This window comes from Lissotriton vulgaris, chromosome 1_1, assembly GCF_964263255.1.
Source record: "Lissotriton vulgaris chromosome 1_1, aLisVul1.2, whole genome shotgun sequence".
In the NCBI taxonomy this organism is placed as follows: domain Eukaryota; kingdom Metazoa; phylum Chordata; class Amphibia; order Caudata; family Salamandridae; genus Lissotriton; species Lissotriton vulgaris.
In genome coordinates, this window is record NC_141685.1 from 41681399 (window position 1) to 41704910 (window position 23512).

Here is a 23512-nt window from a genome sequence, read left to right on the forward strand (position 1 = left end):
TAATTTCTTCATGACCACCTGGGATGCGATATTGCTTTTGAGAAATCACTTTCGTTGCTAAAGGTATTTTAATAGGTGGCATGCGTAAACGGCCAACCCGTACGGGTCTGGTCGAAATGTACTGTCGTGTACCAAATTGATAGTACCCATCATCCAAATGCAAAGTCATACCTTTCAAAATGTCAATTCCAATAATGTATTCCAAAAGTGGCACAACCAACACAGAGTATTCTCTACGAGGAATTCTACCAATTTTAATTTCGAGTGCAGTTTGAACTGCGGGTGTCTCTTTACCACCCAGACCGGTAATTGTAAAAGACTGTCCATTAAATTTTCTCGACTTACCATGAATTAAAGTGGCCTCCGCCCCAGTATCAACCAACGCTCGGGCCCTTTGGATATTACGATGTTTCCAAAAAATCTCAATATCTACATAGGGTCTGTAATCTCTGTGGGCCCACTTGCGTACCGGAGCTTGACCTATTTCCTAGTCATTTTTCCTGCGTTCTGTCAACCAAGACAAATCAGGGTAAATGTTCTCAGTTTTCTTTGGTAGTAGAATGTCTTGTTCATATCCGTCTCCAGTACGAAACGGATTAGTGTCAGGTTCAAAAAGTTGTGAGTTGCGGTCAGGGAGTCTGTTACGATGCTCCCTATTTTTTACGTCAGGGGAATAACTCCTTGCATCTCGTCGTCTGCTAGAACCACGATCATCTCTTCCCCTCTCACGATCATCCTCTCTCCCCCTCCCATCATGACGACGAGGGGATCCATCACGTTCATGGCGCCGATCATCACGGCGATCAGAATTCACACGTCGTCTCTCATCACCACTGTCATCCGAACCACGATCATACTCATTCTTTCGCACACGACGGGCACCCTCCTTTCGATCCAAACCACGCTTACGAAACATGTCCCATAAGCGATTATTAGGCTCGCCATCAATGTCTTCTCTTTTGACACCATCAGCAATGAGAGCAAGAAACATGTCACGTCTAGAGAACTTATAGTCCCCACCAGTACGACCCTCAGGTCGAGATTGTCTTTCAGGTTTAAACCATTCACCCAGCTCACCAAGCTGACGAACAGACTCAAGCACAACAGACAAAGGGTTGCCAGTTTGGTTAATCAATAATGTCATCATGACCTGCTTGTAAGCAACAGGAGAAGCACGGATTATGCGATTACGCACAGAAGATGTTAAAAGACCATCCAATAACTTGTCAGCAGTACTAAGAAAGATACACGTTTTCATGACTTCCTCTTTTAAACGTTGCGACGCATCGCGCAGAGTGTACCACGGTTTTTCATCAGTAGGCCAATCAGATTCAGTTGGATATTTATGATTACAGCCATCAGACGCAAGCTGGAGCAAAGAAATTTGACCAGCACCATTGTAATTCCGAAAATGATCCTGAATCGTAGAATCAGAACTCAAAGAGCAAAATCGTAAGCAATCAACAGCATCGAGCATAATACCAGCAGCGCCAAGCTCATAAAGACGCACCATCCAGGTAAGCAAGGCCTCACCAGGCCGTTGTCGAAATCGTTGCAGAATGTCACTAACCTCCTGCTGAGTAAAATCTTCAATACAATCAAGAGGTATACCACCCGGATTACCAGGGGCCTGTTGTAATTTTCGTCGAAAAATCGGGTGAGCGGAAACTGCGGGAAGAGCTTCCGAGGAAGCCCGCATCTTAGATTTAACAGCACAATCAGGGCAAGCTACGTCATCCGCACGGGAAGAACGAGCACGGTCACAATCAGGAGTCGAATCAATACATGAAGCAGATTTACAATCACGTCCGGAGCGAGAAGACTCGCGCTTGTCACCCTCCTCTGCCGAGGAGTCAGAAGTATGAGAATCCCAGATATTACCATCCCACTCATCGGGGTTCCAATCCATTCCAGCTTTTGCTACAACCATACGCACTTTGCGGGAAGACACACGTCCACGACGATGTTTATATTTGTATCGTGCAATACGGACCGCAGCTCTTTCGGCAATGGTCTGATATGTTTCAAGTTTATCGGCAAGCAATTTATTTTGACAACGCAACAAAGTGTGCGCATTTTGCAACTCAACACACTGTCCTTCCGAATCTTTAAACTGTTTCTGTAGTTGAACAAACCTCTCATGCAATATTCTGTATGCATTAAGAACAATCCACCCTCTGCATCCTAAAATAGGAAGCTCATCACCCTTCACTACTGGCGCTTTCTGTAGGCATGAAACCACATCAGCAGGCTCCGCCTGCTCCAAGCATGAAGACCAATTTTCACTTAAACCAGTAGAATCAGCCCACTCACGGGCCAAAGCCTCGTAAGGCGTACATTCCCAGCCGGGAATCTGAATCGGTAACTTGAAAACCGACGATGATTTTTTCGCAAACATAATGACACAAAAAAAAAATTATATACACAATTTATAAACAAATTTTATACGTACAAGCCGAGCGCAAACCAACAAGATTAAAACAATACAATGCACACAGGCTTCGTAAACAGTTCGTGACGCCAGATGTAATGGCTGGATTTTCTGTTTAGATGGGATCAGCCCCCAGGGGCCCCTATGACCCAGCCAAAACGTACTCACCTTCCCTCCTCAGATCGTAGTCACAATGAGTAGATATACAGGTAAATATACAGGTCGCACCTAAGGATGGGGAATGACAATATATGTATGTACAGATTTTCTACAATATCTTATTCACATCAGTTGGTCTCGCGGTCACCCCGACCCAGACCGTTCTACCCTAGGGCAGATCTGACACACAATCCGGTGCGTCTACACATGGGCCTGCAGAACCCAATGCTCCCTTTTCCAAACTGTTCGCAATCCTGCGAAACTACACGTTAGTTCGACCTCCTAACGCTCTCACTTACTCAAGCCACAATCCAGTGGGTATTAACACTGGTCTCCCACCCAGTGCTGTCACTAACGCCGCATATCGACGACGACCACATTCCTATGAACCATTATTTGGGGTATTATCTCAGTGGTCTACTTGGAATAGGACTACAATAATAACTTTGAATAGGGTTCCAGATTGTATAGTGTACTCCCTGCTCTTGGCATCGAAGGTCCACCCACTCCCTCCTTATTCAATCACCATTTACCTGATCGGGATTTCTCATCCGTTCACCCAAACAGTTCCTGACTAGAAGTGCGGTTTACCAAGATTGAACATAAGCACCAGGTACACGATAATTCTATATGAATTAGGGTATTTATTAACAATAAACACACATCACATTACTATGCGGCATAACTTTTGCAAAGAAAAAGGTAAAGATTAGAGTGCACAATCTATGAGCAATGGACGGACATCACCTGGTTAATATGAAATCTGGACTCGGCAGTCATCTAGGTTCCCTTCTCGTCTCTGTGTCCTGGCTCTCCTTGCAGTCACACCCCAGCCGTCACAAGTACACGTCTGCACCGCTAGGCTCAACCTCGTCTGCTTGCTTCCAGGGCACCGGAACCTTGCTGATTATTAGCTACCGTCTCTCTCTCTCTCGGTATCAGTGCGCTCCGCGCTACTTCTCGTTCAGTCTTTCTCAGAGAGTTTCGGTCTTAAATCTTTCTCGGACTTCAAAGATGGCGACTGTCCACCATAAGATGAATAATAGCGGAGATGCTAACGGCTAGATGCCGCCTACGGACTAACTGACAAACTGACTAACACCTTCGCTAATATCAAAGCCCGTTCCTTCATGGAAATTCACGGCCAGTAAACTGCCGCCCACCAAATTCTTGTGCCTCCCCGTACCAAGGACACTTTCCCAGCCGGCCGGCCTGAAGTTGTGTCTTCGGAGTGGAGAAAAATACATTCCTTCGATAAGGGTCAGCCTGAACCGGTTCTCTCCAAGCGAACAACAGCTTGAAACTAAAACATTACACTTGACCTAGAAGGCCTTCTCGAGCTACCGGGCAGAAAGCAAAATGGAGTCTGTCTCGTTTAAGGCCTACGGAGCCCATAATATGCATAGCTCCATGAAAAACAGCTCAGCATGTTAGCAAATGAGCGAATCATGACTAATATTTATATATCTATCCCCTAACTTAAATTCATAAGCCTTACTCTAAGGAAAATAATACGAAAATGCCCTTATATATGTAAGACAGGGTCCCTGTCTATCGGCCTAATCCCTATGCTATGGGGGTGATAGGCTGGAGTCACTCTCCATCATTCTCCTTCTCCAAAGAGCTAGCAAAAAGACAGCCATAACAGCCACTTCGCTTGAAATGTATTCCCCGACGTTTGTACGATAGTGTTTCTTAAAGTGAGCTCTTTCCCATTTCCCATGCACACCAGTTTTCTCTTTGCCTATAAAATTGCTTTGTTGAGTTCTTCAAAGATCGTAACTGCATTCTCTATTATGTTCTTTGAATCCTTTGCATTCATAATTAAGTTTCCTTTTATTTTCTTTAAGTTTAGAATGTGTTAGGGAGGAGAAGGTGTGACGTCCTGTGTCATGATATGGTATGTTATGTTATATGGGGCTTTCTAGAGCGCAGGTACACCGCCAGGTTTCTTGGCACTGTGAGAGTGAATAGATGAGTGCAGTTGTGGGCCTGAGATAGCTAGTTGTAGGCCGTAGTGAAGGACCAGGGGCCAGATGTAGCAAAATCAGAAATACCGACTCTTAATTACCGAATTTTACCGATTTGATAATTAAGAGTAGGTATTTCTAATGTAGGTACCAATTCGGTAAATTTTACCGAATCGGTAAAAATCGGTATTTACCGATTTGGTAAATACCGAATCGGTATTTGCTATTGAATCCTATGGGCCTTGAAGCCCATAGGATTCAATATCAAATACAGATTTGGTATTTACCGAATTTTGCAAGGGTGCAGGGGGTGTCACTTTCACACCCTCTGGCACCCCTGTTTTAGGCTTGTGCCCTAAGGGCATGTATGTGTGCCACATGGCACAGGTGTACATGCACAGATGTACATGTACACCTGAATCGGTATTTTACCATGCAATTGTATTGCATGGTAAAATACCGATTTTCAAAGCCCTGTGTCAATGTTAAAATTGGCACCTACTTACCAAACATGCATTTTCGGTAATTTTACCGACCGGTATATTTACCGATTCGGTAAAATATACAGAATCGATAATTTTACCGATTCTGTAATTTTACCGATTCGGTAAAATTACCGTTTCTGTAAAATTACCGAAAATGCATGTTTTTTATGCCCCTACATCTCCATGGCAATTTACCGGTCGGTAACGGCCGAATTCGGCCGTTACCGGCCGGTAAATGGCCAAAATCTTCCACCTACATCTGGCCCCAGGTCTTTAGCTGTTTTATGAATCACAGATAGTCTCCCTCATGCCTGAGGTGAGCAGGTAAAGCATTCCAGATCATGGGACCCAGGAAAGAGAACGTAGTCCCGCCAACGCGTTTTGCGACGGATTCTGGGCACCGTCAGGAGGTTCTGGTGCGAGGACCTCAAAGTCCGCTTAGGTAGATGTTTATTGATCAAAGAGATGATGAATCTTGGGCCTGTGTCTTGAATAGCTTTGAAGAGTGTACAACCAGCTTTGAACAAGGCTCGTTGCTCCACTGGGAGCCAGTGGAGGTCTCTAAGCATGCGGGTGATATGGCATCGCCTGTCCTTAAGATCGATGATCCTCACCGCTTGATTTTGTATCATCTGCAAGCGGTGTCTGGAATTGTGGGAGTCCAATGTAGAGGACATTCCCATAATCAATTTTAGAAAGGATTAGGGCTATGGCGATTTGGGTGATGGCTTTCTTACTAAAGAAGCGTCTGATCTTGCACAGTTTGCGCAATTGGACAAAGCATGCCGATGTCACTGAGCCAATTTGGGTGCTCATAGAGAGGTTGGCATCAATATGAAGACCAAGACTTTTTATAGCAGATTTAGGGATGGGTGCCTCCCCTACATCGAGGGGCCAATAGGAGGGGGTCCAGTAGTCAGGTTTGCTGTGGGGAACAATGATCTCAGTTTTTTCTGAGTTCAGCTTTAGTTGATTTTCATTCATCCATGCTTTGACATAGAGCATTGACCTCTTGAAAAATCCTTAGATTCTACAGAGTTGTCAATCAATCAACAATTTGTATCAATCAACGATTTGTATAGCGCGCTACTCACCCCGAAGGGTCTCAAGGCGCTGGGGGGAGGGGACCGTTACTGCTCGAAAAGCCAGGTCTTGAGGTGCTTCCTGAAGGAGAGGTGGTCCTGGGTCAGCCGTAGGTGGATGGGGAGGGAGTTCCATGTCTTGGCCGCCAGGTAGGAGAAGGGTTTCCTCCAGCGGTGGCTCTGCGAATGCGTGGTATGGCGGCGAGGGCGAGGCTGGCCGATCTTAGCTGGTGGGTGGGTATGTAGAAAGTGAGGCGGTTGTTGAGGTACTTTGGGCCCATGTCGTGGAGAGCCTTGTGTGCGTGGGTGAGGAGTCTGAATGTGATCCTCTTGTTGACGTGTAGCCAGTGCAGGTCTCTCCGGTGGGTCGAGATGTGGCTGTGGCGAGGGATGTCCAGGCTGAGTCGTGCGGAGGCGTTCTGTTTGCGCTGGAGTCTTTTCTGTAGTTTGGCATTGGTTCCCGCGTAGAGGGTGTTCCCGTAGTCCAGTCGGCTATTGACGAGTGTCTGGGTGACTGTCTTCCTGGTTTCGGTGGGGATCCATCGGAAGATCTTGCGGAGCATGCGCAGGGTGTTAAAGCACGATGATGATACGGCGTTGACTTGTCTGGTCATCGAGAGGGAGGAGTCCAGGATGAAGCCCAGGTTTCGTGCATGGTCCGTTGGCTTGGGGGTGGTGCCCAGGGCAGGGGGCCACCAGGAGTCATCCCAGGCGGCGGGCGATGATCCCAGGATGAGGACTTCCGTCTTGTCTGAGTTCAGTTTTCAGGCGGCTGTTCTTCATCCACTCGGCGACGTCTTTCATCCCTTCGTGAAGGCTGGCTCTGGCGGTGGTGGGGTGGTTGGTGAGGGAGAGTTTCAGCTGGGTGTTGTCGGCGTAGGAGATGATGTTGAGGTTGTGTTGGCGTGTGATGGCTGCGAGGGGGCTCATGGAGACGTTGAAGAGGGTGGGGCTGAGTGAGGATCCTTGTGGTACGCCGCAGATGACTTCGGTGGCCTCGGATCTGAACGGGGGAGGCGGACTCTCTGGGTTCTTCCGGCGAGGAACGAGATGATCCACTCCAGAGCCTTCCCTTGGCTTCCGATGTTGCTGAGGCGCTGTACTAGGGTACGGTGGCAGACAGAGTCGAACGCCGCAGATAGGTCCAGGAGGATGAGGGCCACTGTTTCCCCATTGTCGAGCAGGGATCTGATGTCGTCGGTGGCTGCGATGCTTGCGGTCTTGGTGCTGCGGTTGGCTCGGAAGCTGGACTGCGAAGGGTCGAGGGATCCGTTTGTCTCGAGGAAGGCGGCGAGCTGTCTGTTGACGATCTTCTCGATGACTTTGGCAGGAAAAGGGAGGAGCGAGATGGGGCGGAAGTTCTTGAGGTCGGTGGGGTCCGCTGTTGGTTTCTTCAGGAGGGCGCTGAGCTCGGCGTGCTTCCAGCTCTCTGGGAAGGTGGCGGTGTTGAAGGAGATGTTGATGATGTCCCGGAGTTGGGGTGCGATGATGGAGTCGGCTTTGTTGAAGATGTGGTGGGGGCAGGGGTCGGTTGGTGATCCGGAGTGGATGGTGTTCATCATGCGGGTGGTGTCTTCGGTGCTGACCGTGGTCCAGTTGCAGAGGGTTGTTGTGGGGGCGTTGGTTCGGTGGTTGGGTGCGTGGTCTGTGCGCCGAAGCTGTTGTGTATGTTGGCGATCTTGCGGTGGAAGAAGGTGGCGAGTGAGTCGCAGAGGTCTTGCGAGGGTGTGATGTCATGGTTTCCGGCATTGGGGATGGAGAACTCTTTGACGATGCTGAAGAGTTCCTTGCTGTTGTAGGTGTTGTTGTCCAGTCGTTCTTTGAATGTTGTCCTTTTGGTGGTGCGGATCAGCTGGTGGAGTTTGCGGGTGGCGTTCTTGAGGGCAGTCATGTTTTCTGTGGTCTGGTCGTGGCGCCAGGCTTTCTCGAGAGTGCGGCAGTTTTTCTTGGATGTTTTGAGTTCGTCGGTGAACCAGGAGGCTTTCTTGCTGCCGGGTCTGCTGGGAGGGTTCTTCAGTGGTGTGAGGTCGTCGGCGCAGATGGTGAGCCACTGTGTGAAGGTGCTGGCTGCTTCGTTTGGGTCCGTTGCACTGGCAGGAGGGTTCAGGCTGAGGGATGTGGTAAGCTGGTCGGCGGTGATCTTGCTCCAGCTCCTGTGAGGAACCTGTTGTGGGTGGTGGTGGGTCGTGGTTCTTTTGAAGCTGAAGTGGACGCAGCTGTGAAAATAGGTGAAATAGGTGAAAATAAGCTGCATGTGGTCTGCGTAGTTGAAGATTTTCACACCCATCTGACGTAGACCTGAAATCAGGAGGCGTATATAGATATTAAATAAAATTGGCGAGAGGGAGGAACCCTGAGGAACGCCACAGTTCAGGTTTACCATTCTAGGTTTGAAGGGTGAGAGCCACACTGACTGTTTGCGGGCTTCCAGAAATGAGCTGAACCAGGCAAGGGCAGAGCCCCCGAGACCTTGCGCTCCAACAAGATTTTGTGGTTCAGGGTGTCAAATGCCGCAGACAGGTCAAGGAGGATCAGAGCCTGAGTATGGCCCATGTCGACCTGTCCCTTGAGGTCGTCCAGTACTGATAGAATCGCTGCTTCAGTTGAGTGTGCGGGACAAAAACCTGCCTGATGGTTGTCCAAGAATGTAGTGGTTTCCAGAAAAGAGCTGAGTCAAGTAGCCACATGGGTCTCCAGCACTTTCGCCGGGAAAGGGAGGAGAGAGATGGGTCTGTAGTTCTCCAATTTATTGGGGTCTCTGCCTTGCTTTTTCTGAAGTGGACCGACCACTGCTTCTTTAAAAGTAAGTGGAACAATGCCAAGGGACAGTGAATGGTTCAGTAGTTTAAGAAAGATATCGGGAAGGACCAATAGATTGCTTTGGAGACATAGATGGGGCAATCCTCCTTGGGTGAGCCTGATTTGCTCTTAGCTACAAGGTCCAGGAAACCGTTATTGTCCCTTAAGGGAAGGGAGTGGAGAACACAAGGATTGGAAGTCTCCCTGTTGTTTCGAGGGTCACAGTTAGTCGGAGCAATGGAATTTAGAATTTTCTTTATTTTGTCTAAGAAAAAGTAGTTCAGGTCATCGCAAAGTACCTGACTAGGCACAAACGATGGAGTGACACAGCTGGGGTTAGAGAGTTCTTTTACTATCTTGAAGATTTCTTTTGAGCCATTGTCGGAGTCGAGTACCCAGTTCGTAAAGAAGGCTCTCTTGGGCTCCAGTATAGCTGCCTTATACTGATGAAGAATGGTGGTGTAATCAAGTTTATCTGGTGCTTTGTAGGTTTTCCTCCACTTCCGCTCGGCTTGGTGTACTTGGAGTTTAATGTTTTTTAGATCTTTGTTAAACCATTTGGCGGCTTCATGCTGCCTAGGGCGGTAGGTTTTGGTCTGTAGAGGTGCATGGAGATCGAAAGCCTTCCTTTGCCAATCGATAATCTCACTCTCCCAGTTATCAGGATTGCCTTTTGGTACCAGCTGCTCCCTAGACAGAGTTTCTACTAGTTTATCCCACAACCTGATTCCAGTTTGTAAAAGTGCTTTTTGAGTGTGAGGGATTAGAGTTCAGTGGGGGGGGGGAGCAGATTAAAACTAATGATATAGTGATCAGACCAAGCGTAGGGTAGTACTGCCAGGTTATTCAAGTTAATATTGATTGACCTTAATTGATCAAGGGTGTGGCCCTTAATGTGCATAGGGGTATCAATATGTTGAGTAAGGTTTAGACAGGCAAGGGACTCAGAAAGCTCTCTGGAAGATTTTCCCTCAGTCTCATTGGCCCAGTAGTTCAGGTCACCGATAATCATTACTTTGTCATAGTGAATGATCAAAGATGCAATGTGATTAGCAAGGGTCTTGGCTTGGGGAAGTCAGGCATTGTTGCGGGGGGTCTGTATAATATCAAAAAAATAAGTGTGCTACTGTATAAAGTAAATGTAATTGCAAGAGAGTCTACTGATGAAATTACCAGGTGAGACAGGGCAGAGGGGGGAAGTTCTTTTTTCATAATTGCAGCCACTCCTCCCGCTCTCTTCCCTAGCGGCCTGTCTCTACGTAGGATATAGTAATTGTCGGGGAGGACTGCCAGGATGTCAGGTGACGACTCCTCTGTGAGCCAAGTCTCAATAAGTAGCAGGCAATCTGGTGCGTTCGTGTCTAAAGTATTACAAATTTCTAACTCGTGTTTGACCATGGAACGTGTATTAAGGTACATGATAGTGAGGTCTTTAACCAAGCCTCAGTCTGTGCCTAATGGGGATGACATCAGACGACTCACAGATCGTACACCCGGGGGTTGGATATCGTCAGCAGTCAGGGGCTTGGAGTTTAAAAGCCCAAAGGACTGTAGCTTTTGCCGTAAATGATCCTCAATCGTATAAAGTTTCTTGGGTGCCATATGTAGGAAACTGGCTATAGAATAGATGAATTTTTGGGCAGGGTGGCATGCCCCGTGTCCTGTACCGGCGCGGACGGGCGCAGACTGGCTTGCATTTGGGAAACCCACTGCGCCCGTCCGCTACGCATCTGCCCCAGCTTTGACTAAAAAGGCTGGCCGGCGCGGGAAGAGTGCCCGAGCTCCACCCACCAGGCCGGAAGTAAGAGCTAGCAGGAGGTGTGTCCGCCTCCCTTTGAGCAAAAATGCCAAGCCGCGTCAGACCGGGGAGGTGGAGACAGGAGATCAAGGCAGTGGAGTCAACATGTAAATAACAATGTGTAAAATGCAAACGAAATAAAAACACATCAATCAGCAAAATAATTAAAGGTTCTTGGCAGCCATTGCAAGATGAAATTAAGGCAGGCAGTAAGAATAATGCCGGTTCAGAACATAGGTTAAAAAGATTAAAAACTGTCTTCTAGCGCAGCAGAACCCGGTACTCACGTTTCTAAGCGCGTCCGCCTCAGGTTTGACTAAAAAGGCTGGCCGGGGCGGGAAGGGTGCCAGAGCTCTGCCCACCAGGCCAGAATGTGGGGATGGTTGCTAGGCCGTGGGCTGGAATAGAGACATTTGTCAGTCGGTCTTAGCTTGATGATGGATGGGGTCTCTGTAGCTGTGATGCTTGATTAAACATTTCTTGACCCCGTATGATCTACTCTGCTTTCTGGAGGGACACACTTCCACAGACGTACATGTTAAATCTAGCAGCGCACAACTGTTATGGCTGTCTTTTTGCTAGCTCTTTGGAGAAGGAGAATGATGGAGAGTGACTCCAGCCTATCACCCCCATAGCATAGGGATTAGGCCGATAGACAGGGACCCTGTCTTACATATATAAGGGCATTTTCGTATTATTTTCCTTAGAGTAAGGCTTATGAATTTAAGTTAGGGGATAGATATATAAATATTAGTCATGATTCGCTCATTTGCTAACATGCTGAGCTGTTTTTCATGGAGCTATGCATATTATGGGCTCCGTAGGCCTTAAACGAGACAGACTCCATTTTGCTTTCTGCCCGGTAGCTCGAGAAGGCCTTCTAGGTCAAGTGTAATGTTTTAGTTTCAAGCTGTTGTTCGCTTGGAGAGAACCGGTTCAGGCTGACCCTTATCGAAGGAATGTATTTTTCTCCACTCCGAAGACACAACTTCAGGCCGGCCGGCTGGGAAAGTGTCCTTGGTACGGGGAGGTACAAGAATTTGGTGGGCGGCAGGTTACTGGCCGTGAATTTCCATGAAGGAACGGGCTTTGATATTAGCGAAGGTGTTAGTCAGTTTGTCAGTTAGTCCGTAGGCGGCATCTAGCCGTTAGCATCTCCGCTATTATTCATCTTATGGTGGACAGTCGCCATCTTTGAAGTCCGAGAAAGATTTAAGACTGAAACTCTCTGAGAAAGACTGAACGAGAAGTAGCGCGGAGCGCACTGATACCGAGAGAGAGAGAGACGGTAGCTAATAATCAGCAAGGTTCCGGTGCCCTGGAAGCAAGCAGACGAGGTTGAGCCTAGCGGTGCAGACGTGTACTTGTGACGGCTGGGGTGTGACTGCAAGGAGAGCCAGGACACAGAGACGAGAAGGGAACCTAGATGACTGCCGAGTCCAGATTTCATATTAACCAGGTGATGTCCGTCCATTGCTCATAGATTGTGCACTCTAATCTTTACCTTTTTCTTTGCAAAAGTTATGCCGCATAGTAATGTGATGTGTGTTTATTGTTAATAAATACCCTAATTCATATAGAATTATCGTGTACCTGGTGCTTATGTTCAATCTTGGTAAACCGCACTTCTAGTCAGGAACTGTTTGGGTGAACGGATGAGAAATCCCGATCAGGTAAATGGTGATTGAATAAGGAGGGAGTGGGTGGACCTTCGATGCCAAGAGCAGGGAGTACACTATACAATCTGGAACCCTATTCAAAGTTATTATTGTAGTCCTATTCCAAGTAGACCACTGAGATAATACCCCAAATAATGGTTCATAGGAATGCGGTCGTCGTTGATATGCGGCGTTAGTGACAGCACTGGGTGGGAGACCAGTGTTAATACCCACTGGATTGTGGCTTGAGTAAGTGAGAGCGTTAGGAGGTCGAACTAACGTGTAGTTTCGCAGGATTGCGAACAGTTTGGAAAAGGGAGCATTGGGTTCTGCAGGCCCATGTGTAGACGCACCGGATTGTGTGTCAGATCTGCCCTAGGGTAGAACGGTCTGGGTCGGGGTGACCGCGAGACCAACTGATGTGAATAAGATATTGTAGAAAATCTGTACATACATATATTGTCATTCCCCATCCTTAGGTGCGACCTGTATATTTACCTGTATATCTACTCATTGTGAATACGATCTGAGGAGGGAAGGTGAGTACGTTTTGGCTGGGTCATAGGGGCCCCTGGGGGCTGATCCCATCTAAACAGAAAATCCAGCCATTACATCTGGCGTCACGAACTGTTTACGAAGCCTGTGTGCATTGTATTGTTTTAATCTTGTTGGTTTGCGCTCGGCTTGTACGTATAAAATTTGTTTATAAATTGTGTATATAATTTTTTTTTTGTGTCATTATGTTTGCGAAAAAATCATCGTCGGTTTTCAAGTTACCGATTCAGATTCCCGGCTGGGAATGTACGCCTTACGAGGCTTTGGCCCGTGAGTGGGCTGATTCTACTGGTTTAAGTGAAAATTTGTCTTCATGCTTGGAGCAGGCGGAGCCTGCTGATGTGGTTTCATGCCTACAGAAAGCGCCAGTAGTGAAGGGTGATGAGCTTCCTATTTTAGGACGCAGAGGGTGGATTGTTCTTAATGCATACAGAATATTGCATGAGAGGTTTGTTCAACTACAGAAACAGTTTAAAGATTCGGAAGGACAGTGTGTTGAGTTGCAAAATGCGCACACTTTGTTGCGTTGTCAAAATAAATTGCTTGCCGATAAACTTGAAACATATCAGACCATTGCCGAAAGAGCTGCGGTCCGTATTGCACGATACAAATATAAACATCGTCGTGGACGTGTGTCTTCCCGCAAAGTGCGTATGGTTGTAGCAAAAGCTGGAATGGATTGGAACCCCGATGAGTGGGATGGTAATATCTGGGATTCTCATACTTCTGACTCCTCGGCAGAGGAGGGTGACAAGCGCGAGTCTTCTCGCTCCGGACGTGATTGTAAATCTGCTTCATGTATTGATTCGACTCCTGATTGTGACCGTGCTCGTTCTTCCCGTGCGGATGACGTAGCTTGCCCTGATTGTGCTGTTAAATCTAAGATGCGGGCTTCCTCGGAAGCTCTTCCCGCAGTTTCCGCTCACCCGATTTTTCGACGAAAATTACAACAGGCCCCTGGTAATCCGGGTGGTATACCTCTTGATTGTATTGAAGATTTTACTCAGCAGGAGGTTAGTGACATTCTGCAACGATTTCGACAACGGCCTGGTGAGGCCTTGCTTACCTGGATGGTGCGTCTTTATGAGCTTGGCGCTGCTGGTATTATGCTCGATGCTGTTGATTGCTTACGATTTTGCTCTTTGAGTTCTGATTCTACGATTCAGGATCATTTTCGGAATTACAATGGTGCTGGTCAAATTTCTTTGCTCCAGCTTGCGTCTGATGGCTGTAATCATAAATATCCAACTGAATCTGATTGGCCTACTGATGAAAAACCGTGGTACACTCTGCGCGATGCGTCGCAACGTTTAAAAGAGGAAGTCATGAAAACGTGTATCTTTCTTAGTACTGCTGACAAGTTATTGGATGGTCTTTTAACATCTTCTGTGCGTAATCGCATAATCCGTGCTTCTCCTGTTGCTTACAAGCAGGTCATGATGACATTATTGATTAACCAAACTGGCAACCCTTTGTCTGTTGTGCTTGAGTCTGTTCGTCAGCTTGGTGAGCTGGGTGAATGGTTTAAACCTGAAAGACAATCTCGACCTGAGGGTCGTACTGGTGGGGACTATAAGTTCTCTAGACGTGACATGTTTCTTGCTCTCATTGCTGATGGTGTCAAAAGAGAAGACATTGATGGCGAGCCTAATAATCGCTTATGGGACATGTTTCGTAAGCGTGGTTTGGATCGAAAGGAGGGTGCCCGTCGTGTGCGAAAGAATGAGTATGATCGTGGTTCGGATGACAGTGGTGATGAGAGACGACGTGTGAATTCTGATCGCCGTGATGATCGGCGCCATGAACGTGATGGATCCCCTCGTCGTCATGATGGGAGGGGGAGAGAGGATGATCGTGAGAGGGGAAGAGATGATCGTGGTTCTAGCAGACGACGAGATGCAAGGAGTTATTCCCCTGACGTAAGAAATAGGGAGGATCGTAACAGACTCCCTGACCGCAACTCACAACTTTTTGAACCTGACACTAATCCGTTTCGTACTGGAGACGGATATGAACAAGACATTCTACTACCAAAGAAAACTGAGAACATTTACCCTGATTTGTCTTGGTTGACAGAACGCAGAAAAATGACTAGGAAATAGGTCAAGCTCCGGTACGCAAGTGGGCCCACAGAGATTACAGACCCTATGTAGATATTGAGATTTTTTGGAAACATCGTAATATCCAAAGGGCCCGAGCGTTGGTTGATACTGGGGCGGAGGCCACTTTAATTCATGGTAAGTCGAGAAAATTTAATGGACAGTCTTTTACAATTACCGGTCTGGGTGGTAAAGAGACACCCGCAGTTCAAACTGCACTCGAAATTAAAATTGGTAGAATTCCTCGTAGAGAATACTCTGTGTTGGTTGTGCCACTTTTGGAATACATTATTGGAATTGACATTTTGAAAGGTATGACTTTGCATTTGGATGATGGGTACTATCAATTTGGTACACGACAGTACATTTCGACCAGACCCGTACGGGTTGGCCGTTTACGCATGCCACCTATTAAAATACCTTTAGCAACGAAAGTGATTTCTCAAAAGCAATATTGCATCCCAGGTGAACATGAAGAAATTACCGCTACGATTCAGGATTTGGTTGACGCAGGAGTCATTACTCCGGTCACATCTGCTTGGAATAATCCCGTTTGGCCCGTGCGCAAAAGTGACAACTCTTGGCGCATGACTGTTGATTATCGAGAATTGAATAAACATACACCTAAATTGACTGTTGCAGTGCCTGACATTGTCACACTGATTCAGAGAATTCAAAAGCATCCAGGTACATGGTATGCTTCCATTGATACTGCTAATGCGTTCTTTTCAATACCAATTGCCCCCGAATGTCAGGAACAGTTCAGTTTTACATGGAATGGACGTCAAATGACGTTCCGGAGTCTTCCTCAAGGCTATGTACATAGTCCTACAATCTGTCACCGGCTGGTGGCGGAGCATTTGTCTGAAGTACCCACGAATCCACAAGTTCAGATTTGTCATTATATTGACGACATTTTGATTCAAGGTGAAACGCAAGACCAGGTACAGTCCCATTTAGATCAAATCATTGACTGTTTGCGAGCGAAAGGCTGGGAAATCAATCCTGATAAATTACAAACTCCATCCCAAGCTGTAAAATTTCTAGGAATTAATTGGCATGAGGGTCACAGAGAAGTGATTCCACAGGTTAAACGAAAAATTCTTGATTTTGCTGTTCCCAGGAACAGGAAAGAAGCGCAATGCTTTATTGGATTGTTTGGATTTTGGCGTCAGCATATTCCCCATTTGAGTCAAATCTTGGCTCCACTGTATCGAGTTACTCGTAAAAAGAATGCGTTTGAATGGGGTGAACCTCAACAGACTGCTTTTAATTTGGCTAAAGAAGCTATTCAGTATGCTTTGGATTTGTGGCCCGTGAGTGAAGGTGATGTGGATTTGAATGTGTCCGTGGAAGGCCTGTATGCCAATTGGAGTTTGTGGCAGAAGCAGGGCAGACAAAAAGTGCCATTAGGTTTTTGGACCAAAAAGTTACCCGAGGCTGGTGAGCGTTACTCACCTTTTGAAAAACAATTGCTTGCTTGTTATTGGGCTCTGGTGGATACCGAGCAATTGACCCTAGGCCATGCTGTGATTTTGAGGCCTGAAATTCCCATTATGCAGTGGGTTTTGAGTTCACCTAAGTCCCATCGAATTGGACATGCTCAGGAGGCTAGTGTGATTAAATGGAAATGGTACATTCAGGACAGGGCACGTGTGGGTCCGAAAGGTGTGGCGGTTTTACATGAGCGAGTGGCGCAGGCGCCCTCCAATGAGGCTGAAAGTGAGTGTTCGGTTCCCGTAGTGCAGGAGTCTCCCGTGAAGTGGGGTAAATCATTTGATGATCTGTCCGCGGAGGATAGAAAACATGTGTGGTTTACGGATGGTTCTGCGAAATTCATTGGTGACAAAAGACATTGGAAAGCTGTTTCATATAACCCGATTACACAGAAATTGTTGAGTACAACTGGAGATGGTAAGAGTAGCCAATATGCTGAACTCTATGCAGTTTACCAAGTTTTGAAACAGGAACTACCAGGTACATGTCATATTTTCACTGATTCCTGGTCCACTGCAAATGGACTAGCGGTGTGGTTACCTACGTGGCATTCTCATAATTGGGAATTGCATTCAAAGGAATTGTGGGGAAAAGAATTGTGGCAAGAAATTTGGGAGTTGCTCCCGCAGAGTACTGTAACAATCTTTCACGTGGATGCTCATACTCCGATAGACTCCCTTGACAAATTTTTTCATAATATTGCAGATGAACAGTCTAAAATTTCTGAGGCAGTGGTTGACATGCAAGATTCTGATTTGGCGGGATTGGCGAAGTGGGCCCATCAGAAAGCAGGACATTTTGGAGAGAAAGCCACTAGCAGGTGGGCTGCCGATAGAGGAATTCATATTCCCTTTTCTTTAATTAAAGATGTCATTCTACATTGTCCCATTTGCCAACATTCTAGGAAAAAAGAGGTGCCTCAGATTGTTCGAGGCCACTTACATCGAGGTAAATTGCCCGCCCAAATTTGGCAGATTGATTATATTGGTCCGCTCCCTATGAGCAGGAATTGTCAATATATTTGCACAGTGGTTGATACTTATAGTGGCCTTTTGGTCGCTTTCCCTTGTAAGAACGCTACCCAAGTGAACACAATTAAAACCCTGGAGCTCATTATTCTGTATTATGGTGTCCCATTCCAGATTTAATCAGACAATGCATCCCACTTTCGTGGAAGATTGGTGCAGGAATTCTGTACGGAAAATAATATTGATTGGGTGTTTCATATTCCATATTATCCACAAGCTTCAGGATTGATTGAGAGAATGAATGGCTTGTTGAAAGAACAGTTGCGCAAGTTGACTGATGATCGTTACAGCCAGTGGAGAGATGTCCTACTTCAAGCTTTGTTAATTTTAAATAATCGTCCTTTGTTACATGCTGAATCTCCTTTAATGCGTTTGTTTCCTCCACATGTTGATGCAAAACCAAATTCTATAGCGAACACTGTCATGTATTGGGAAATTACCCCCGGTGCTTTGGCTCCATGTAGAGCAACCCCAGGTTCTGCTGGCCTCGACCTGCATGCATTAAATGATGCACAATTTCCAGGAAAAGATCGAATCATTGTTGAAACTGGCATTGGTGTTTCTATACCTGCCGGTAGTTTTGGATTAATTGCCCCTAGATCTGGCCTGGCCCTGAAAGGTGTACAAGTACTCGGAGGAGTGATTGACAGTGATTATCAGGGAGAGATTAAGATTCTCCTGCTTAATAGCAGTGAGACGGATTTGTTCATCAAAAAGTCTGACCGTGTTGCTCAGTTACTGATTATGCCTGTCTTCAGTGGTGAGATCAAAAAAGGCTCTGCTCCAACGTTGCTAACTGTGCGAGGACAAAAAGGCTTCGGATCGTCTGATCTTCCTGGAGCTAAAATATGGGTGCAATCGCCTAAAAATCCTCCTGAACAGGCTGATATTATTGCGACCGGTCATGACAACACCGTTTTGGTGATGAAGCCAGGGAAAGATGGCTGGGAAGCTGTCCCAGCTGATAAATGTTATTTACGAGAATGATTAAGGCCTGTGTTTGTATTCTTCTAGATCATTCTTTGGATTGCTGCTGCAGGATGTGTCGGCGCTGGACTCCTTTTGGCCTGTTACGCCGGGAGAGGAGAGGATCTACCGACGCCGGTTGATGGGATAATACGAGCCCCGCGGTCTGCGTGGGCTGCTTCGTCTAACTTTTGGATCACACTCGCGAAGCGGGTGACGAACTCTCCGCATTTTTGCCTTACCCCCATGAAGAGCGTTACTGACATTTTAGCGACCTGTCTGGTAGCTGTCCCTGCATCCACTGAGACGCTTCACCATATTTTTAATTTTTCTAATGCCCGACCTAATGTGATTCTGGGTGACTTTGCAGCACACGAATTTTGTCCCTCATGTACTTTTATTCCAGACCTTGATGTCTCTATTAATTCCAGAATTACTACTTTTAATATTACCCCTGGAGATCTTTGCTTCATAATGACCTGTAACCCTAAAGCTATTACCGAGTGCCTGCGGCTGAAGCTCCAAGCCGCTACTACCTTTTCATTTCATCAACGCTTGTTATGTTCAAAGAGACTTCCGGATTCATGTCTTTCAGTTAAAAATAATATGACCTGTAAACGTTTAGTAGTAGCCACTAGCCATTATCGTCCAATGTTATTGCCAGCTGGATGGCTCTTTTCCTGTGGGAATTCATCTTGGCCCTATATTCCCGCGAATATTTCTGGTGGCCCATGTGCCATCACTAGATTAAGTTTGCTAATGTTTTCCTCACATCCTACTTCACATTCCCGTATTGTACGTGATTCGATGTCATTGCATGAAGATTGTGACTCCTCTGTTCATCTCTATTCTAGATCAGAGTACCTTGGTTTAGCTTTTTCTATTATTGGAGTGCCTGCATTGGCCGTTTATAATGCCAAAACAATCGGCAAAATGGCCTGCTGGATGGTCAAATCGATTAATCAAACGTCTACTGTTTTATCAGATTTATTATTAGACTCCCAAGGTGAACGTAGAGCTATTTTGCAGAATCGTGCGGCTATCGAATACTTATTGTTGAAACATGGACATGATTGTTCTGATTTTGAAGGTCTATGCTGTTTTAATTTGTCTGACCATTCTAAAGCTATCCAATCCCACATTAACAAACTCCACGACTTGACTGCAGAAATTAGAGAACATATAGATCAGGGTTTTTTTGACTGGCTTTTTAACTGGCTCCCTGACATGCATTTAATACGACAAATTTTAGGGGGGGTTATTCTTACTATTTGTATACTCATAGCTATTTGTTGCTTTATTCAGTGTATCCCTTCCCTGCTACAATTTCTTAGACTTAGTAAGGGTCGTAGATCAGTTAATTTTGTTTCATATTATTCGTCTACTGACGTTAGCTCCATTTAGTTTGTGGTTAATAGACTGGAGTCAAGGGGTGTAATGTTATGGCTGTCTTTTTGCTAGCTCTTTGGAGAAGGAGAATGATGGAGAGTGACTCCAGCCTATCACCCCCATAGCATAGGGATTAGGCCGATAGACAGGGACCCTGTCTTACATATATAAGGGCATTTTCGTATTATTTTCCTTAGAGTAAGGCTTATGAATTTAAGTTAGGGGATAGATATATAAATATTAGTCATGATTCGCTCATTTGCTAACATGCTGAGCTGTTTTTCATGGAGCTATGCATATTATGGGCTCCGTAGGCCTTAAACGAGACAGACTCCATTTTGCTTTCTGCCCGGTAGCTCGAGAAGGCCTTCTAGGTCAAGTGTAATGTTTTAGTTTCAAGCTGTTGTTCGCTTGGAGAGAACCGAATCAGGCTGACCCTTATCGAAGGAATGTATTTTTCTCCACTCCGAAGACACAACTTCAGGCCGGCCGGCTGGGAAAGTGTCCTTGGTACGGGGAGGTACAAGAATTTGGTGGGCGGCAGGTTACTGGCCGTGAATTTCCATGAAGGAACGGGCTTTGATATTAGCGAAGGTGTTAGTCAGTTTGTCAGTTAGTCCGTAGGCGGCATCTAGCCGTTAGCATCTCCGCTATTATTCATCTTATGGTGGACAGTCGCCATCTTTGAAGTCCGAGAAAGATTTAAGACCGAAACTCTCTGAGAAAGACTGAACGAGAAGTAGCGCGGAGCGCACTGATACCGAGAGAGAGAGAGACGGTAGCTAATAATCAGCAAGGTTCCGGTGCCCTGGAAGCAAGCAGACGAGGTTGAGCCTAGCGGTGCAGACGTGTACTTGTGACGGCTGGGGTGTGACTGCAAGGAGAGCCAGGACACAGAGACGAGAAGGGAACCTAGATGACTGCCGAGTCCAGATTTCATATTAACCAGGTGATGTCCGTCCATTGCTCATAGATTGTGCACTCTAATCTTTACCTTTTTCTTTGCAAAAGTTATGCCGCATAGTAATGTGATGTGTGTTTATTGTTAATAAATACCCTAATTCATATAGAATTATCGTGTACCTGGTGCTTATGTTCAATCTTGGTAAACCGCACTTCTAGTCAGGAACTGCTTGGGTGAACGGATGAGAAATCCCGATCAGGTAAATGGTGATTGAATAAGGAGGGAGTGGGTGGACCTTCGATGCCAAGAGCAGGGAGTACACTATACAATCTGGAACCCTATTCAAAGTTATTATTGTAGTCCTATTCCAAGTAGACCACTGAGATAATACCCCAAATAATGGTTCATAGGAATGTGGTCGTCGTTGATATGCGGCGTTATTGACAGCACTGGGTGGGAGACCAGTGTTAATACCCACTGGATTGTGGCTTGAGTAAGTGAGAGCGTTAGGAGGTCGAACTAACGTGTAGTTTCGCAGGATTGCGAACAGTTTGGAAAAGGGAGCATTGGGTTCTGCAGGCCCATGTGTAGACGCACCGGATTGTGTGTCAGATCTGCCCTAGGGTAGAACGGTCTGGGTCGGGGTGACCGCGAGACCAACTGATGTGAATAAGATATTGTAGAAAATCTGTACATACATATATTGTAATTCCCCATCCTTAGGTGCGACCTGTATATTTACCTGTATATCTACTCATTGTGAATACGATCTGAGGAGGGAAGGTGAGTACGTTTTGGCTGGGTCATAGGGGCCCCTGGGGGCTGATCCCATCTAAACAGAAAATCCAGCCATTACAACAACCCACTGAGCAATTCTTGCAGGTGTGATACTTGATGGCAAAGGTTTATTGTCACTGGTTTATGTCATAACGCCTAAAACATTGATATTTACAGCACATAATAAAACAATCACAATTCTGGTTCACTTAAAACGACTTAAGTACAGTACATATAAATACTAAACTTTGCGCATAATCCATGATCTGATGTAAATGCTAGTGCAAATGGATGACGTACATCACTATTAAAACCAATCAATTAGATAGCGCGGTCATTAGATCTTACAAAGCGTACCAGCTAACAAGCGCGTACCTAGGTGCAGATACCAGCACCTCCGTCTGCTTGTTGCCTACTTAGAGCAAGTAAACCCCTAGCAAGCCTAACAGCTGTCTTATAAACATCAGAAATAAAAGAAGAGCACAAACCTGCTGCGCAGACGTTACCTAATGTGTTAAAAAAACGAGGATTGACCAAATAATTACAGTTTTGCTGACAGCCCGATGGAAATTAAACCCTCAGATATGGGCCATAGCCAGCCAACACCTAAGCGAACATTTTATAAAGTGCAGGTACACGTAGAAATGTGCAACAATACCTCTGGATGCTCTGTCCAGTCAATAAGGTTCTCCAGGTTGTCCATTGTGCCCTAGTGCCTTTAATGCCAGAGTCGAGCCACGCTCCATTTTATGAGGGCCGATATATCAAAGGACGACCACAGCCCCCAGAGACAAAGGGAAAATGGCAAAACCATCACTACAGTTGGTTTATGGTTTGAACCCACTTCCTTCGCTGCTGTCTTTAGCAGGTCTGCATATACGAAGCAACTGCCTTACGATAAGTTCTATAACATAAGAGAAGTACCGCACTGCAGCATCTCAGATTACGTGTTAGAAAAAGTGAACGTGGGTAGTATCTTTGTATTTTAAGCAGCATATCACAGAGCAGCATAAAATGCATAAATGACTCGGGCCCCCTTATGTACGGTGACACGTGTCCGGTCCGCCTCCAGGGCCTTTACCCATGATTTAGTAAAGGTCCGCACCTGAAGAGTTACTAAACTGAACATGAGATATAAAGCCATTTTCTCAGCAGGGAACCGCAATTCCAAGAACTGCTCCAGGCGCGGTTCACATTTTACTTTCTAGTAATTAGTCGGAAGGATGCCTTTCCTGGCTTCTCGCTTGCTCCACATGAATGTCCAATATTTCTTTTTAACCAGTTCTAGGGTTGCATTTTTCATCAGTTTTAGATTATTCTATTGCTCTACTCAACTAGTGTATGTTAGAATGTTCTCAGCGTGCTTGAACCAGGGTAAACTATTGTAATTCTGCATCGTCGCAGTTCCTGCGGGACCATTCTATATGAGGCAAGAGATAGAGTCCACCACACTCGCACCCGGTGTCTTATGGGGTGAGATCCTCCAGGGAACCCCAGCTCAGCTCTTAATACTGTCATTGGGGTTCGAGGACCCAGGTTTAGTACATGTCACAAGAAGATGTTTCCCAGCTTAAGAAGAGCCTGAACTTTTGTAAAATCCCACAGTTCAGCACCATAAGGGCAGGCCACACGTGCATTTTTCTTGAATGCATCTGTGCTAGTTTTATTGGTCTCTCGCTGCTTGAGTTAGCAAAATGTAGAATAGTGGCGTCCAGTTTGTTTCCGCCTTCGCCACATGAGCTTTCCAATAGAAATGGTCATCCATTCGTATGCCGAGGTAGTCATGTTTTAAGTCGCTTAGTTGGTTTACCATTAATCCTGAATGTCAACAATAACTTTGATTTAGGAATAATTATCATATATTTTTCTCTTTATTGATTATTAACTTCCGTTCCTTACAGAATAGCTCGAAGCC